Source organism: Drosophila sechellia, unplaced genomic scaffold (genome assembly GCF_004382195.2).
Source record: "Drosophila sechellia strain sech25 unplaced genomic scaffold, ASM438219v1 U_213, whole genome shotgun sequence".
Lineage (NCBI taxonomy): Eukaryota > Metazoa > Arthropoda > Insecta > Diptera > Drosophilidae > Drosophila > Drosophila sechellia.
In genome coordinates this window covers 15,712-33,139 of record NW_022611154.1, presented here as the reverse complement: position 1 = coordinate 33,139, position 17,428 = coordinate 15,712, and the positions used below count along the sequence as shown (strand labels likewise).

The 17,428-nt window shown below is 39.3% G+C and overlaps 2 non-coding genes and 1 pseudogene across 2 annotated transcripts; all 3 read right to left on the bottom strand.

Annotated features, from left to right (window-relative positions):
* Positions 1–3,357: 3,357 nt before the first annotated feature.
* Positions 3,358–12,745, bottom strand: LOC116802759 (annotated as a pseudogene).
* Positions 12,746–13,139: 394 nt separating this feature from the next.
* Positions 13,140–13,318, bottom strand: LOC116802755. The gene has a single exon (XR_004363117.1). It is a non-coding gene; the product is annotated as a 5.8S ribosomal RNA (ribosomal RNA).
* Positions 13,319–14,005: 687 nt separating this feature from the next.
* On the bottom strand, positions 14,006–16,000 carry LOC116802757. Its single transcript, XR_004363118.1, has one exon. It is a non-coding gene; the product is annotated as a small subunit ribosomal RNA (ribosomal RNA).
* Positions 16,001–17,428: the final 1,428 nt, after the last annotated feature.

Genomic DNA, 17,428 nt, shown 5'->3' with positions numbered 1-17,428 from the left:
AATGTTTTTCCTTCATATTCCATTCATATTTTTTGAATCGAAATAAGCAATATAATAGATATATAGATTTTTCACTTTATATAATTCCATGATTTTTATTTATATTGAATAAATTCAATATTTCGCCTTTGGGTAAAATTTTAAATATATAAATATAAGTAAAAAAATCTATTCGATTACGGCCATTTTTATATAGCATTCGTAATCCATATTTTCATTTTTAATTTATACTTGTTTTACCAATATAACAAGAATTTCATATAATTATTGTAATATATATGTTTCTATAATTTTATCTTTTTATATATACATATTTCATTATAAAATATCATTTTATTTCCAACATACATAATTATTGTATCCACACATGTACAATTTTTGTTTAACCAATATAAATATTAAGTTAAATCATTTGCATTTTGAAGATAAATTTAAAATTTATCTCTTTTCATATATCTCTCTGGTAATATATAACATAAAACCAAGCGCATATGATAATATTTCCACATTTAATATATAATTTTATATTTCTTTCATAAGAATCCATATTTTATTATACCGTAACGATATAATAATCCAACTATACGGCAGGTAATAAATTAATATTTGCCTGCCTCCAAAAATTAACGATAATATATGGAAACGATTTGTTATTCTATATATAATAGAAACTTGACTTTTGTTTCAACGATATTATCTAAAAAGCGTATATTCCTATTATCGCGGAGCCAAGTCCCGTGTTCTATAGAACTGAGAAACAAATTTGTACGGATAATAATATACTTTATTTTATGTAACCATATAACATAATCCGAAATAAATATTTCGAATAATGCGGGAGTCGGCAACCACTGCCTACCTATAGTAGTTTTTGAACCCGCTGTCCTCAAAGCGGGTATTTTCAATTCCGTTTGCCACCCAACATACGGTCTATTCTCTTATATATTAAGAGATTATAGGAACATTTCATTTTTTTTCCATTATTCATATATAATATGATTATTTTTTTTTTTTATACATATAATAAATATTAATTTTTATATGTTTATTATTTAATTTACTCATATAATTGCCAAATTCATATGAATACATAAGTTTTGAACAATATGAGAGTCGGCAACCACTGCCTACCTATAGTAGTTTTGAACCCTCTGTCGTAATTCCGGTCGTTTACACTACTATACCCTCTCACTATAATGGATTTTCTCTATAATACTAAGAAATGTGGAATATTTCAGCATTTCCCTTATACATATAATAATTAATCATTTTCATATGTATATTATTTAATTTAATCATATAATTGCCAAAATCATATGAATACATAAGTTTTGAACATATGAGAGGTCGGCAACCACTGCCTACCTATAGTAGTTTTTGAACCCTCTGTCGTAATTCCGGTCGTTTACACTACTATACCCTCTCACTTAAATGGCTTTTCTCTATAATACTAAGAGAATATGGGAATATCTTAGCATTTTCCCATATACATATAATAATTAACCATTTTCATATGTATATTTTTTAATTTACTCATATAATTGCCAAAATCATATAAATACATAAGTTTGAACAATATCAGAGGTCGGCAACGGTCTTTCCTCTATAATACTAAGATAATATGGGAATATTTCATCATTTTTTCCCTTATACATATAATAATTAATCATTTTCATATGTATATTATTTAATTTACTCGTATAATTGTCAAAATCCTATGAACACATAAGAGAATACAATATGAGAGGTCGGCGCAACCATAATATAGTAGTTGATGACGAGGTGTTGGCAACTTGACACAATCCATTAAAGTCTTTATATTAATTATATGAAAGGGACAATATCATATGCGTCACTAAATTGATGACGAGGTGTTTGGCAACTTGATACAATTCTTTAAAGTCTTTATATCAAAAATTATATGATAGGGACAATATCATATGCGTCACTAAATTGATGACGAGGTGTTTGGCAACTTGACACAATTCATTAGAGTCTGTATATTAATTATATGATAGGGACAATATCATATGCGTCACTAAATTGATGAGAGGTGTTTGGCAACTTGATACAATTCTTTAAAGTCTTTATATCAAAAATTATATAATAAGGACAATATCATATGCGTCACTAAATTGATGACGAGGTGTTTGGCAACTTGACACAATCCATTAAAGTCTTTATATTAATTATATGATAGGGACAATATCATATGCGTCACTAAATTGATGACGAGGTGTTTGGCAACTTGATACAATTCTTTAAAGTCTATATATCAAAAATTATATGATAGGGACAATATCATATGCGTCACTAAATTGATGACGAGGTGTTGGCAACTTGACACAATTCATTAAAGTCTGTATATTAATTATATGATAGGGACAATATCATATGCGTCACTAAATTGATGACGAGGTGTTTGGCAACTTGATACAATTCTTTAAAGTCTTTATATCAAAAATTATATGATAAGGACAATATCATATGCGTCACTAAATTGATGACGAGGTGTTGGCAACTTGACACAATCCATTAAAGTCTTTATATTAATTATATGATAGGGACAATATCATATGCGTCACTAAATTGATGACGAGGTGTTTGGCAACTTGATACAATTCTTTAAAGTCTTTATATCAAAATTATATGATAAGGACAATATCATATGCGTCACTAAATTGATGACGAGGTGTTTGGCAACTTGACACAATTCATTAAAGTCTTTATATTAATTATATGATAGGGACAATATCATATGCGTCACTAAATTGATGACGAGGTGTTTGGCAACTTGACACAATCCATTAAAGTCTTATATTAATTATATGATAGGACAATATCATATGCGTCACTAAATTGATGACGAGGTGTTTGGCAACTTGATTCAATTCTTTAAAGTCTTTATATCAAAATTATATGATAAGGACAATATCATATGCGTCACTAAATTGATGACGAGGTGTTTGGCAACTTGACACAATTCATTAAAGTCTGTATATTAATTATATGATAGGGACAATATCATATGCGTCACTAAATTGATGACGAGGTGTTTGGCAACTTGATACAATTCTTTAAAGTCTTTATATCAAAAATTATATGATAGGGACAATATCATATGCGTCACTAAATTGATGACGAGGTGTTTGGCAACTTGACACAATTCATTAAAGTCTTTATATTAATTATATGATAGGGACAATATCATATGCGTCACTAAATTGATGACGAGGTGTTTGGCAACTTGACACAATCCATTAAAGTCTTTATATTAATTATATGATAGGGACAATATCATATGCGTCACTAAATTGATGACGAGGTGTTTGGCTACAGGAAAAAATCATTTATTTATCGAATCATCAAGCAAAGGATAAGCTTCAGTGGATCGCAGTATGGCAGCTGCTCAACCACTTACAACACCTTGCCTGTTACAAAAGTCGTTTACAATTGATTCTAGGCTTTGTCATTGTATTAAATAATGCTTTTATATGTAACTAGCGCGGCATCAGGTGATCGAAGATCCTCCTAATTTACTATGTTACAAATTACATTGGCATCACATCCATTGTCGTTTATAAAATAAATTATAAACTTTAAATGGTTTAGAAGCCATACAATGCAAATGCCCCTTATTTATCATTGCAGTCCAGCACGGATACGACCTTAGAGGCGTTCAGGCATAATCCAACGGACGTAGCGTCATACCACTGTTCGCTCGAACAAGTATTGTGCCATTGGTCCGTACCTGCGGTTCCTCTCGTACTACGCAGGAATGCTGTCGCAACAACGTTTTGTCATTAGTAGGGTAAAACTAACCTGTCTCACGACGGTCTAAACCCAGCTCACGTTCCCTTGCATGGGTGAACAATCCAACGCTTGGTGAATTTGCTTCACAATGATAGGAAGAGCCGACATCGAAGGATCAAAAAGCGACGTCGCTATGAACGCTTGGCCGCCACAAGCCAGTTATCCCTATGGTAACTTTTCTGACACCTCTTGTTAAAAACTCTTTAAACCAAAAGGATCGATAGGCCGAGCTTTTGCTGTCCCTGTGTGTACTGAACACCGAGATCAAGTCAGCATTTGCCCTTTTGCTCTATGTGTGGTTTCTGTCCGCACTGAGCTGGCCTTGGGACACCTCCGTTATTATTTGAGAGATGTACCGCCCCAGTCAAACTCCCTACCTGCAATGTCCTTGAATTGGATCATACCTGAGTAATTGGAGTTATACCAAATTTTCAAATCAAAAATACATAAATGCATCGTTTATTAAAGAATTTGTTGCGATTATATAACAAACTCGTGATACTTTGATCAAGAAGCTTGCATCAAAACCCAATACCATAAGATATAATAAATATATCCGTATAATGGCTAGGAAATGATACACGTTCCATTTAATCAAGTAAGTAAGGAAACAATAAGAGTAGTGGTATTTCATTGACGATACCAAACCGAGGTCTAATATCTCCCACTTATTCTACACCTCTTATGTCTCCTTACACTGCCAGATTAGAGTCAAGCTCAAAAGGGTCTTCTTTCCCCGCTAATTATTCCAAGCCCGTTCCCTTGGCTGTGGTTTCGCTAGATAGTAGATAGGGACAGTAGGAATCTCGTTAATCCATTCATGCGCGTCACTAATTAGATGAGTCGCGATCGAACACTCGACGAGTGCAGACGTGCCTGCGGATCGACAGCAATTGTTAGCAAATTGTTAGCAAATTGTTCACAGTTGTAAGTCCCGTTACTTGTGCCCAGCACTTCGCGTCGCGTGATCTTGTCGCGCGTTTTGATTGGCCCAGCCAACGTACCTAACGGTAGTTCGCACTAACACCATCGCACACCCGAGTGTGCGTGTTATCAGCGCAAAAAAACCCAGTGCTCGAAGCAGCGGTATAATTGCAAAGCAGCAGCCACGTGCTGCCTGGCTCACCGGCTTACGGTGCCCAGCTTCCCCCCCCCCCCCCCTCCTCACTCCTTATCAACTTTGGAGAAGATGGACTGGCAGGCCCCCCCGCGCACCCACAAGCTTGGAACAACACCACGCAAAAAGGCTCTGAGAACACGCAAGAGCAGCTCCAGCAGCGAGGGAAGCACCTCGCATACAGAGCCGGGCGAGATAAAGCGAAAACCGGCAAAGAAACACAGGGAGAGGAGCTGGAAGATAAGCCAAGCACTAGCGCAGCTCTGCGCAAGAAGCTCGCCAACAACGCCTTCGCTTTACTCTCGACCGAAGAAGACGAGTACGACCAAGAGAGCTCTGATGACGAACCCGGACCTAAAGACGATTCCAAGCCCAAGACCCCCGAGAAACCAAAGCCCACCCCGAAGACCATCAAGCCACCTCCGATTTTTATCCCCGATGTGACCAACATCTCGGCACTCGTCAAGATGATCACGACTCTTGTAGGCCCGAAGAACAATTTTACCTACAAGACCGTGAATGGCAACAACGTACGTGTCATGATGCCGGACAAAGAGTCCTATACAGCTCTGCGTCTCCAACTTGTGGCCCAAAACAAGAGGCATCGGACTTTCCAGCCGAAAGATGAACGTGCATACAAGTTGTCATCAAAGGACTCCACCACTCCACCGATCGTGAGGAAATCATTGAAGACCTTCGCAGACAAGGGCACGCTGTTAGAGATCTGCACAATCCCATTGGCAGAAGAACTAAAGAACCGCTGGAATATTCTTCGCCAACCTGGAGCTTCCAGCAACAACAAAGACGTCTACCAAGTCAAGCGGATCTGCAGGTCGGTAGTAACCATTGAACCGCCGCAGAAGTTCAACGACGTGCCTCAATGCTTCAGGTGCCAAGGATTCGGTCATACACAGCGTTACTGCTTCCTGGAATACCGATGTGTAAAGTGTGGAGGCCCTCACGAATCGAGGGCATGTGAGAAGAGGGAGGACGACAAAGCGTGCTGCTTCCACTGCCAGGCGGACCATCCTGCGTCTTTCAAGGGATTGCCCTGCATACAAAAGGGCCAAAGCACTCGCTGCTCCGAAAACAAGGCCCGTCGCTAATGCTAACAAGGCGCCGCCCGTGGCATCACCAAACGTCACCTCTGGCAGGAGCTACCGAGACGCCCTCAACGGAGTGCACGCAGCACCGCAGAATCCCACAACCCCAGTCCAAACCCAAACAGAAACCCCACACTCCGGTCAGATAGAAGCGATGTTCGCTCGCATGGAAGGAATGATGGAAAGGATGATGGAGCGCATGTTCACCCAGATGACACAGCTGGTGGCCACCATTCTCAACAGCAAGTCATGCAACTAAAGCTCCACCTAGTCGTCTGGAATGCGAACGGCCTGCAGAACAGCAAGCCATAGTCGAGCACCATCTGAAGACCCACCAGATCGATATCCTACTCGTAGCCGAAACCCACTTCTCCCCCAGATCCCACTTTAATATCAGCGATATGACCTCATCCATGCAGACCATCCTTCTGGCAGAGCACGCGGTGGAGCAGCCATCCTCATCAGGAGCGGTATTCAATACCTAGAGCTGCCCGCGTTTCAGCAAGACTGGGCACAATGTCCTGTCATCAGGATTGTCAGCCCGCAAGGAGATTTAGACATTGGAGCGGTCTACTTTCCCCCAGATACCGCATAACAGCATCTCACCTCAGTGAGTTCTTCGAGCATTTTGGGCCCCGCTTCATAGCAGCTGGAGATTATAACGCCAAACATTCTTGGTGGGGATCGCGCGCCAACAACCCAAAGGGAAAACTCTGTTTGGGTACCTGCAACGCCACCGACTGGACTGCCACTCCACTGGCGAGCCACTCACTGGCCAACGATCCCCTCAAGACTCCAGACCTACTGACTTTGCTGTGTCGAAAGGCATAGGGCATGCGAAGATCAGCTGCACAACAAATGCTGATCTCCTGTCAGACCACTGTGCAATAAACGTGCTAATCAACACGCCAGTCCTCAGGAAAACCCCGCTCAGAAGGCTCACTGGAAAATATACCGACGCCGCCAAGTTCGCGTCCTGGATGCTCTCCACCGTCAATCCGAACCCCATCCTCAACACACCCAGGAACATTGATGAAGCTATCGGGAATCTCACCAGGCAGATGCAAAACGCTGCGGAATTCGCAAGCCCACCGCCACCAAAGACTGCGAGAACACCTAGCAGGGACCTCCACCTCTGGTCCCCGGAAATTGCGGCACTCGTGACTGAGAAGAGGCGTCTCAGGAGAGTTTGGTTCTTGACGCGCAATCCAAGAGACAAAACAGCGCTCAATCACGCCACAAAGGAGTTGAAGGACAAGATCTCCAGCCTACGCCAGGACTCCTTCCTCAGATTCCTCGAGGAACTCTCTCCCGGGGACCCAGACCACAATCTGTGGAACGTCACCCGCCACATTAAACGACCAGCCCAAAAAGGTTTCCGCAGTGCGCAAAGCAGATGGATCCTGGTGCCTTTCGGATGCTGAAAGAGCAGAAGCTTCGCCGAACACCTTTACAACGCCTTCTCTCCGTTCGACTGCTGCACTGCCGAAGAACATGCTGAAACAGCCCGGTTTCTCAATAGCCCAAGCTCTCCCGGTCCCCCGTTGGAACCAGTCGACCCTGAGGAAGTTGCGCAGGAGATTGCTCTACTGAAGAACAACAAATCTCCAGGCCTGGATCGTATAGATGCGGCGGCCCTAAAAATGCTCCCATCCCGCTGCACACAAATGCTGGCCAGCATTTACAACAGCTGCTTCCGGCTAGGGTACTTCCCGGAAGAGTGGAAAAGAGCAGAGGTTATTGTCCTCCTCAAGCCTGGTAAGCCTGAAGCCAATCTCGCCTCCTATCGTCCGATTAGTTTGCTGGCAATCCTCTCCAAAATACTCGAAAGAGTATTTTTGCGCAGAGTATTGCCAGTACTGGATGAGGCTGGTTTGATCCCCGATCACCAGTTTGCTTCAGGCGCTCCCACGGAACACCAGAGCAATGCCACCGGCTAGTCGAACGGATCCTCGAGGCATTCGAGCAAAAGAAATACTGCTGCGCTGTAATGCTCGACGTGAAGCAGGCATTCGACAGAGTTTGGCATCCTGGACTCCTCCATAAACTCAAATCCTACCTCCCAAGCCCCCATTTTACCCTCCTCAAATCCTACACTGAGGAAGAGCATTCCAAGTCAGATGCGGAAGTGCAATAAGCCTACCCCAGACTGATCAGAGCTGGAGTTCCGCAAGGCAGTGTGCTCGGACCAATACTGTACACCCTTTACACCGCAGACCTTCCCATAATCCCCTCCAGGAACCTAACTATAGCGACTTATGCAGATGACACGGCTTTCCTCGCCTCCTCATCCGACCCACGAGAAGCCTCCGAAACAATCCAAAGGCAAATGGACGCGCTACATCCCTGGCTCAGCAGGTGGAACATCGTAGTGAACGCGGAAAAATCTACCCAACAACATTTGCACTAAGGAGAGGAGACTGCCCACCGGTCACGCTAAACGGAGTCATCATTCCCAACGCACCCGCACCCAAGTACCTAGGACTTACCCTGGACCGCAGGCTCACTTGGCGTCCCCACATCGTCAGCAAACGCATACAGGCCGATGCGCGTCTGAGCAGATGCATTGGCTTATTGGGAGAGGGTCCAAGCTAAGGCAGAACCACAAAATCCTGGTGTACAAGGCAATTCTCAAGCCCATCTGGACCTACGGGATACAGCTATGGGCACGGCAAGCCACACGAATCGCCTGCGTATACAGCGGTTCCAGAATAGGTGCTTGAGAATTGCCTGTAATGCGCATCCCTACCACGAGAATGTCGCCATACATAGGGAACTTGGAATCCCACAAGTCGCTGATGAAATCTCCAGGCTCAGCGAGAGATACCTGAAAAGGCTCGAAAACCACCCTAACCACCTCGCCACCAACCTGTTAGACAATAGCCAAACAAGCAGACGTCTCATGAGGAGACACCCTCTCGATCTTCCACAACAATAGACAACACATATAAAACCCGCCACAAATACATGTACAATAGTATCCCTTAAGCTAATGTTCCCCCGCAAAACCATTTAATTATTGTCCACTAGGACAGATTTTAAATAAATAAACGCACGCTAAAGAAAAAAAAAAAAAAAAAACTAATTAGATGACGAGGCATTTGGCTATTTTTTTTTTTTTTTTTTTTTGATCGCGGAGGTATGGAAATCTATCGAAAGATACTAGGTCTGTCAACACTTCAGTTTCCTAGCATGCACGATTCATTGCTCTATCTGAACCGAAGTTCCGCAACGCCTACGTACTAAAACCATCCTCATAGCCAATTTATATATTACCATTATTTGCGATGTTTATGCCTTTATTGATGTTATGCCAAGACAGCAAGCAAATGTTTTGAACCAAACGTTTTAGCTAAGTCCAATCTCGGGAAAACCCGCTCAGGTACATGAACTGTTTAAAACAACCGAGACTGCCTCTCATAACCTGGACGCTAATGATATGACTATCATATTTGCTGAGGAGACCCTTCGCTATCAATCTTTAACGGATTGACCACTCCAGATCCCCCTCCAGTTCAGGGTGGCAGAATGGAATTCAATGTCACCTGCGGCTTCGAATCTGCGACGCAACTCAGTTCGTATGTCCGGTCTGTCGTATCTATTGATTTTGCGCTGGTGTGCATCATCCATAGAGTGTCCGTCTGTCACAATTTGTATGTCGATCACATCAATGTGATTTTGTCGTAGTGCCACCAGGTCTGGTTTATTAAGACCGGATTCGCACTGCAGACTTGGTTCAACAATGACTACGCAGCCTCTCTCCTCAAGTCCCCGCTTGATTCGATTTACTACGCAGTTGTGTCTAGCTATGCGCCTCCCATGCGATCGGTAACATTTTTGCATAATATGGTTTGTTGTTTCGGGAGCGTCACATCCTGCACGACACTGTCGTTCCAATTCGTGCCTTCCCCTTGTAGTACGAGACTTCGTGGGTAGGGCATTTATCCGCAGACGAATACCGTCTATATATTCCTTTCCTGTTAGTAAACGCGTGGGTTGATTAACCCACCCGTGTTGCGGGCCCCAATGGCCTGCTTCACGGAGTCCGCTACCATCAACTACTGAGAGGTAACAATTTACTCATAGTTACTCCCGCCGTTGACCCGCGCTTACTTGAATTTCTTCACTTTGACATTCAGAGCACTGGGCAGAAATCACATTGTGTCAACACCCGCTAGGGCCATCACAATGCTTTGTTTTAATTAGACAGTCGGATTCCCCAAGTCCGTGCCAGTTCTGAATTGATTGTTAATTGATAATCGTTATAATTGATAAGAACTAATTGGTTTAACCCAAATAGTATTCTTAAAAATTTTAGCAAGAAAGTTCCACAATTGGCTACGTAACTAAACTATCCGGGGAACAAGTAACTAACATAAATGCTAGAAACTCTATTTACCCAGAACGAGCACATAAACCATGTTATTGTTTCCCAATCAAGCCCGACTATCTCAATCTTCAGAGCCAATCCTTATCCCGAAGTTACGGATCTAATTTGCCGACTTCCCTTACCTACATTATTCTATCGACTAGAGACTCTTCACCTTGGAGACCAGCTGCGGATATTGGTACGGCCTGTTGAGAAGTTTGCGTGTCCCCACCATAAATTTTCAAGGTCCGAGGAGAAAATATCGACACAACAGTATATGTCATGCTCTTCTAGCCCATCTACCATATCTCTCTGCGAAAGACTTCCATGGTAGTACGGCTATAAAACAGAAAAGAAAACTCTTCCGATATCTCTCGACGGCTTCTTTATGGTCGTTCCTGTTGCCAGGATGAGCACGAGGCCCATATTTAATAACAAACGGATACTCAACAGGTTACGGAATTGGAACCGTATTCCCTTTCGTTCAAAATTATTCAAGTGTATTATATTCGCTTTGTTTATATAGTTAGGCATTTTTGTTTTACTTGAAAATTTTCGGCTTTCGCCTTGAACTTAGGACCGACTAACTCGTGATCAACCACTGTTCACACGAAACCCTTCTCCACTTCAGTCCTCCAAGGTCTCATTCGATTATTTGCTACTACCACCAAGATCTGTACCAATGGCAGCTCCATGCAGGCTTACGCCAAACACTTCTACGCATACCATTGTACCTTCCTACTCACTAAAGTTTCAAAATTTATATCACAAGTAATATAAATCATCTACTTTAGCGGTAATGTATAGGTATACAACTTAAGCGCCATCCATTTTAAGGGCTAGTTGCTTCGGCAGGTGAGTTGTTACACACTCCTTAGCGGATTTCGACTTCCATGATCACCGTCCTGCTGTTTTAAGCAACCAACGCCTTTCATGGTATCTGCATGAGTTGTTAATTTGGGCACCGTAACATTACGTTTGGTTCATCCCACAGCGCCAGTTCTGCTTACCAAAAGTGGCCCACTGGGCACATTATATCATAACCTTGAACTTCATATCAAGAAAGTTAAGGTTCTTACCCATTTAAAGTTTGAGAATAGGTTAAGATCGTTTCGACCCTAAGGCCTCTAATCATTCGCTTACCAGATAAGATTATTTTATATAATATTAAAATGCACCAGCTATCCTGAGGGAAACTTCGGAAGGAACCAGCTACTAGATGGTTCGATTGGTCTTTCGCCCCTATACTCAATTCTGACAATCGATTTGCACGTCAGAACTGTTTCGGTCTTCCATCAGGGTTTCCCCTGACTTCAACCTGATCAAGTATAGTTCACCATCTTTCGGGTCACAGCATATATGCTCAAGGTACGTTCCAGTTAGAGGCATAAATAATATAAATATACATTATACATAACTATATAGAACGCCCCGGGATTGTGTTAATTAGCTATAAATAGCTAAAAAACTAATCCCATTATTAGTCAAGTTAATTACGCTATTAGGTTTACATCCCAATAACTTGCACATATGTTAGACTCCTTGGTCCGTGTTTCAAGACGGGTCCCGAAGGTATCCTGAATCTTTCGCATTGTTAATCATACAAGAGCATATAATAAACACAAAAATCAATGATAATTATGCCATTATATAATTCCGAAAAATTAACGCTCTGTAATAATATAAATCTATCAGCACTTTATCAAATTAATAACATTTATTCTGTGTTAAAATGCAAGCAATTTAATTGGAATAAACTATAAGTTATATTTTATGATAAATTTGGGATATGCTAATAGATTACAATGTCCTTATATGGAAAAAATGCACATTATTCTTAATAATATTATTTAAATATTACAATTTTAATGATGAATTTTCCATAACGGATATTCAGGTTCATCGGGCTTAACCTCTAAGCAGTTTCACGTACTGTTTAACTCTCTATTCAGAGTTCTTTTCAACTTTCCCTCACGGTACTTGTTTACTATCGGTCTCATGGTTATATTTAGTTTTAGATGGAGTTTACCACCCACTTAGTGCTGCACTATCAAGCAACACGACTCTTTGGAAACATCATCTAGCAATCATTAACGTTATACGGGCCTGGCACCCTCTATGGGTAAATGGCCTCATTTAAGAAGGACTTAAATCATTAATTTCTCATACTAGAATATTGACGCTCCATACACTGCATCTCACATTTGCCATATAGACAAAGTGACTTAGTGCTGAACTGTTTTCTTTTCGCTCGCCGCTACTAAGAAAATCCTTGTTAGTTTCTTTTCCTCCCCTAATTAATATGCTTAAATTCAGGGGGTAGTCCCATATGAGTTGAGGTTGTATATATAACTATATTTTGCCATAAATTCTTTATATATAAATGATAAAACAATCAATTAAATTCGTTATAAATAGTTCCAATAGTTCTTGTAAGCAAAGTCATTTTTATCCATTTAACGAACCAACGAAGAATAATAACAAAACCAAGATTTTTCTTTTTCCGAATCATTAATAAGAGACAATTCTAGATGAAAAATATTTCAATTTTTTATGCTAGACATTTCTCAGTATTATTTGATTGAAAAAGAAAATATTTCTCTTCGTTTTTCACATTCAAATGTGAGATAATGTTTTTCATTTCTTTTTTAATATTATGAATAAAATCATTATTTAATCCAATAATATACCATATGCTTATAAAAAATTTATAAACAACTTAATTAGCATAGTCTTACAACCCTCAACCATATGTAGTCCAAGCAGCACTATAAAATTAATTAAAGTACATAACAGCATGGACTGCGATATGCGTTCAAAATGTCGATGTTCATGTGTCCTGCAGTTCACACGATGACGCACAGTTTGCTGCGTTCTTCATCGACCCATGAGCCGAGTGATCCACCGCTTAGAGTTTTATAATTCAATTTTATATAATGTCAATATTGTTTTTATTGAAAGAAATTAAAAATACACCATTTTACTGGCATATATCAATTCCTTCAATAAATTTATTTTTATACCTAAAATAAATGTTGCGAAATGTCTTAGTTTCATATAAGCATTATGTATCATAATAATCTGGTTATGGTTTGCTATTTTGGGTGACACATACTGCAAAATTTATATAAAACATTAACCTGATGGATGACAGGTACAAACATTGTATATTTTAGGTTGTTGCATTAGCCAACGTATGCTCATAACATAGATGAACAATACATATTCGCAACGCGTGTATATTATGGTCCATATACACACACACTTATTTTGATTACCACACATTCAAAATTATTTTTATTTTAATTCGACTTCTACTTTCGAATTTAGTTTAGTTTCTTCGATTTCCATTTTCGAGAATTTGTTTTTATAGGAAACGCCGTTGTTGTAGTAAGTACTGCCACAAATACGCACAGCAACATTAATAATGTTAAAGTCTTTTTATGAGGTTGCCAAGCCCCATATATAAAATAAAAGCCATCTTCATTTTATTTTGACTTTAACTTTTGATTCCGTGGAATCATTTTGTAATATTTTTATTTTGGTAAATTGTATTTATTTGTATTATAACAAATATTTATTAACGATAAGGATATTATACAATAATGATCCTTCCGCAGGTTCACCTACGGAAACCTTGTTACGACTTTTACTTCCTCTAAATAATCAAGTTCGGTCAACTTTTGCGAAACAACCGTAACACGCAAGGCGTCACAGTGATCACGTCCGGAGACCTCACTAAATAATTCAATCGGTAGTAGCGACGGGCGGTGTGTACAAAGGGCAGGGACGTAATCAATGCGAGTTAATGACTCACACTTACTGGGAATTCCAAGTTCATGTGAACAGTTTCAGTTCACAATCCCAAGCATGAAAGTGGTTCAGCGGTTTACCCGGACCTCTCGGTCTAGGAAATACACGTTGATACTTTCATTGTAGCGCGCGTGCAGCCCAGGACATCTAAGGGCATCACAGACCTGTTATTGCTCAATCTCATTATTGCTAGACGCAATTTGTCCATTTAAGAAGCTAGTGTCCTTATAATGGGACAAACCAACAGGTACGGCTCCACTTACATAAACACATTCAAACACAATAAACATTTTACTGCCACCATGAATGAAGGCTACATAAGCTTCAGCACCATAATCCTGAAGATATCTATTTAATATATTTGAGTCTCGTTCGTTATCGGAATTAACCAGACAAATCACTCCACGAACTAAGAACGGCCATGCACCACCACCCATAGATTCGAGAAAGAGCTATCAATCTGTCTTACACACTTATGTTCGGACCTGGTAAGTTTTCCCGTGTTGAGTCAAATTAAGCCGCAGGCTCCACTCCTGGTGGTGCCCTTCCGTCAATTCCTTTAAGTTTCAGCTTTGCAACCATACTTCCCCCGGAGCCCAAAAGCTTTGGTTTCCCGGGAAGCGACTGAGAGAGCCATAAAAGTAGCTACACCCAATTGCTAGCTGGCATCGTTTATGGTTAGAACTAGGGCGGTATCTGATCGCCTTCGAACCTCTAACTTTCGTTCTTGATTAATGAAAACATCTTTGGCAAATGCTTTCGCTTAAGTTAGTCTTACGACGGTCCAAGAATTTCACCTCTCGCGTCGTAATACTAATGCCCCCAAACTGCTTCTATTAATCATTACCTCTTGATCTGAAAACCAATGAAAGCAGAACAGAGGTCTTATTTCATTATCCCATGCACAGAATATTCAGGCATTTGAAGCCTGCTTTAAGCACTCTAATTTGTTCAAAGTAATAGTACCGGCCCACAATAACACTCGTTTAAGAGCACTAGTGCAGGTTTTTAAATAGGAGGAACATATGAAAAAATACAAGTATTTAATCACATATAAGAACTCCACCGGTAATACGCTTACATACATAAAGGTATAGTACTAACCACAATTGTAAGTTGTACTACCCGTATGAAGCACAAGTTCAACTACGAACGTTTTAACCGCAACAACTTTAATATACGCTATTGGAGCTGGAATTACCGCGGCTGCTGGCACCAGACTTGCCCTACAATTGGTCCTTGTTAAAGGATTTAAAGTGTACTCATTCCAATTACAGGGCCTCGGATATGAGTCCTGTATTGTTATTTTTCGTCACTACCTCCCCGAGCTGGGAGTGGGTAATTTACGCGCCTGCTGCCTTCCTTAGATGTGGTAGCCGTTTCTCAGGCTCCCTCTCCGGAATCGAACCCTGATTCCCCGTTACCCGTTGCAACCATGGTAGTCCTAGATACTACCATCAAAAGTTGATAGGGCAGACATTTGAAAGATCTGTCGTCGGTACAAGACCATACGATCTGCATGTTATCTAGAGTTCAACCAATATAACGATCTTGCGATCGCTTGGTTTTAGCCTAATAAAAGCACATGTCCCATAAGGTTCATGTTTTAATTGCATGTATTAGCTCTAGAATTACCACAGTTATCCAAGTAACTGTTAACGATCTAAGGAACCATAACTGATATAATGAGCCTTTTGCGGTTTCACTTTTAATTCGTGTGTACTTAGACATGCATGGCTTAATCTTTGAGACAAGCATATAACTACTGGCAGGATCAACCAGAATAATGTTTTTCCTTCATATTCCATTCATATTTTTTGAATCTAAATAAGCAATATAATAGATATATAGATTTTTCACTTTATATAATTCCATGATTTTTATTATATTGAATAAAATTCAATATTTCGCCTTTGGGTAAAATTTTAAATATATAAATATAAGTAAAAAATCTATTCGATTACGGCCATTTTTATATAGCATTCGTAATCCATATTTTCATTTTTAATTTATACTTGTTTTACCAATATAACAAGAATTTCATATAATTATTGTAATATATATGTTTCTATAATTTTATCTTTTTATATATACATATTTCATTATAAAATATCATTTTATTTCCAACATACATAATTATTGTATCCACACATGTACAATTTTTGTTTAACCAATATAAATATTAAGTTAAATCATTTGCATTTTGAAGATAAATTTAAAATTTATCTCTTTTCATATATCTCTCTGGTAATATATAACATAAAACCAAGCGCATATGATAATATTTCCACATTTAATATATAATTTTATATTTCTTTCATAAGAATCCATATTTGTATTATACCGTAACGATATAATAATCCAACTATACGGCAGGTAATAAATTAATATTTGCCTGCCTCCAAAAATTAACGATAATATATGGAAACGATTTGTTATTCTATATATAATAGAAACTTGACTTTTGTTTCAACGATATTATCTAAAAAGCGTATATTCCTATTATCCGCGGAGCCAAGTCCCGTGTTCTATAGAACTGAGAAACAAATTTGTACGGATAATAATATACTTTATTTTATGTAACCAATATAAACATAATCCGAAATAAATATTTCGAATAATGCGGGAGGTCGGCAACCACTGCCTACCTATAGTAGTTTTTGAACCCGCTGTCCTCAAAGCGGGTATTTTCAATTCCGTTTGCCACCCAACATACGGTCTATTCTCTTATATATTAAGAGATTATAGGAACATTTCATTTTTTTCCATTATTCATATATAATATGATTATTTTTTTTTTTATACATATAATAAATATTAATTTTTATATGTTTATTATTTAATTTACTCATATAATTGCCAAATTCATATGAATACATAAGTTTTGAACAATATGAGAGGTCGGCAACCACTGCCTACCTATAGTAGTTTTTGAACCCTCTGTCGTAATTCCGGTCGTTTACACTACTATACCTCTCACTATAATGGCTTTTCTCTATAATACTAAGAGAATATGGGAATATCTCAGCATTTTTTCCCATATACATATAATAATTAACCATTTTCATATGTATATTATTTAATTTAATCATATAATTGCCAAAATCATTTGAATACATAAGTTTTGAACAATATGAGAGGTCGGCAACCACTGCCTACCTATAGTAGTTTTTGAACCCTCTGTCGTAATTCCGGTCGTTTACACTACTATAC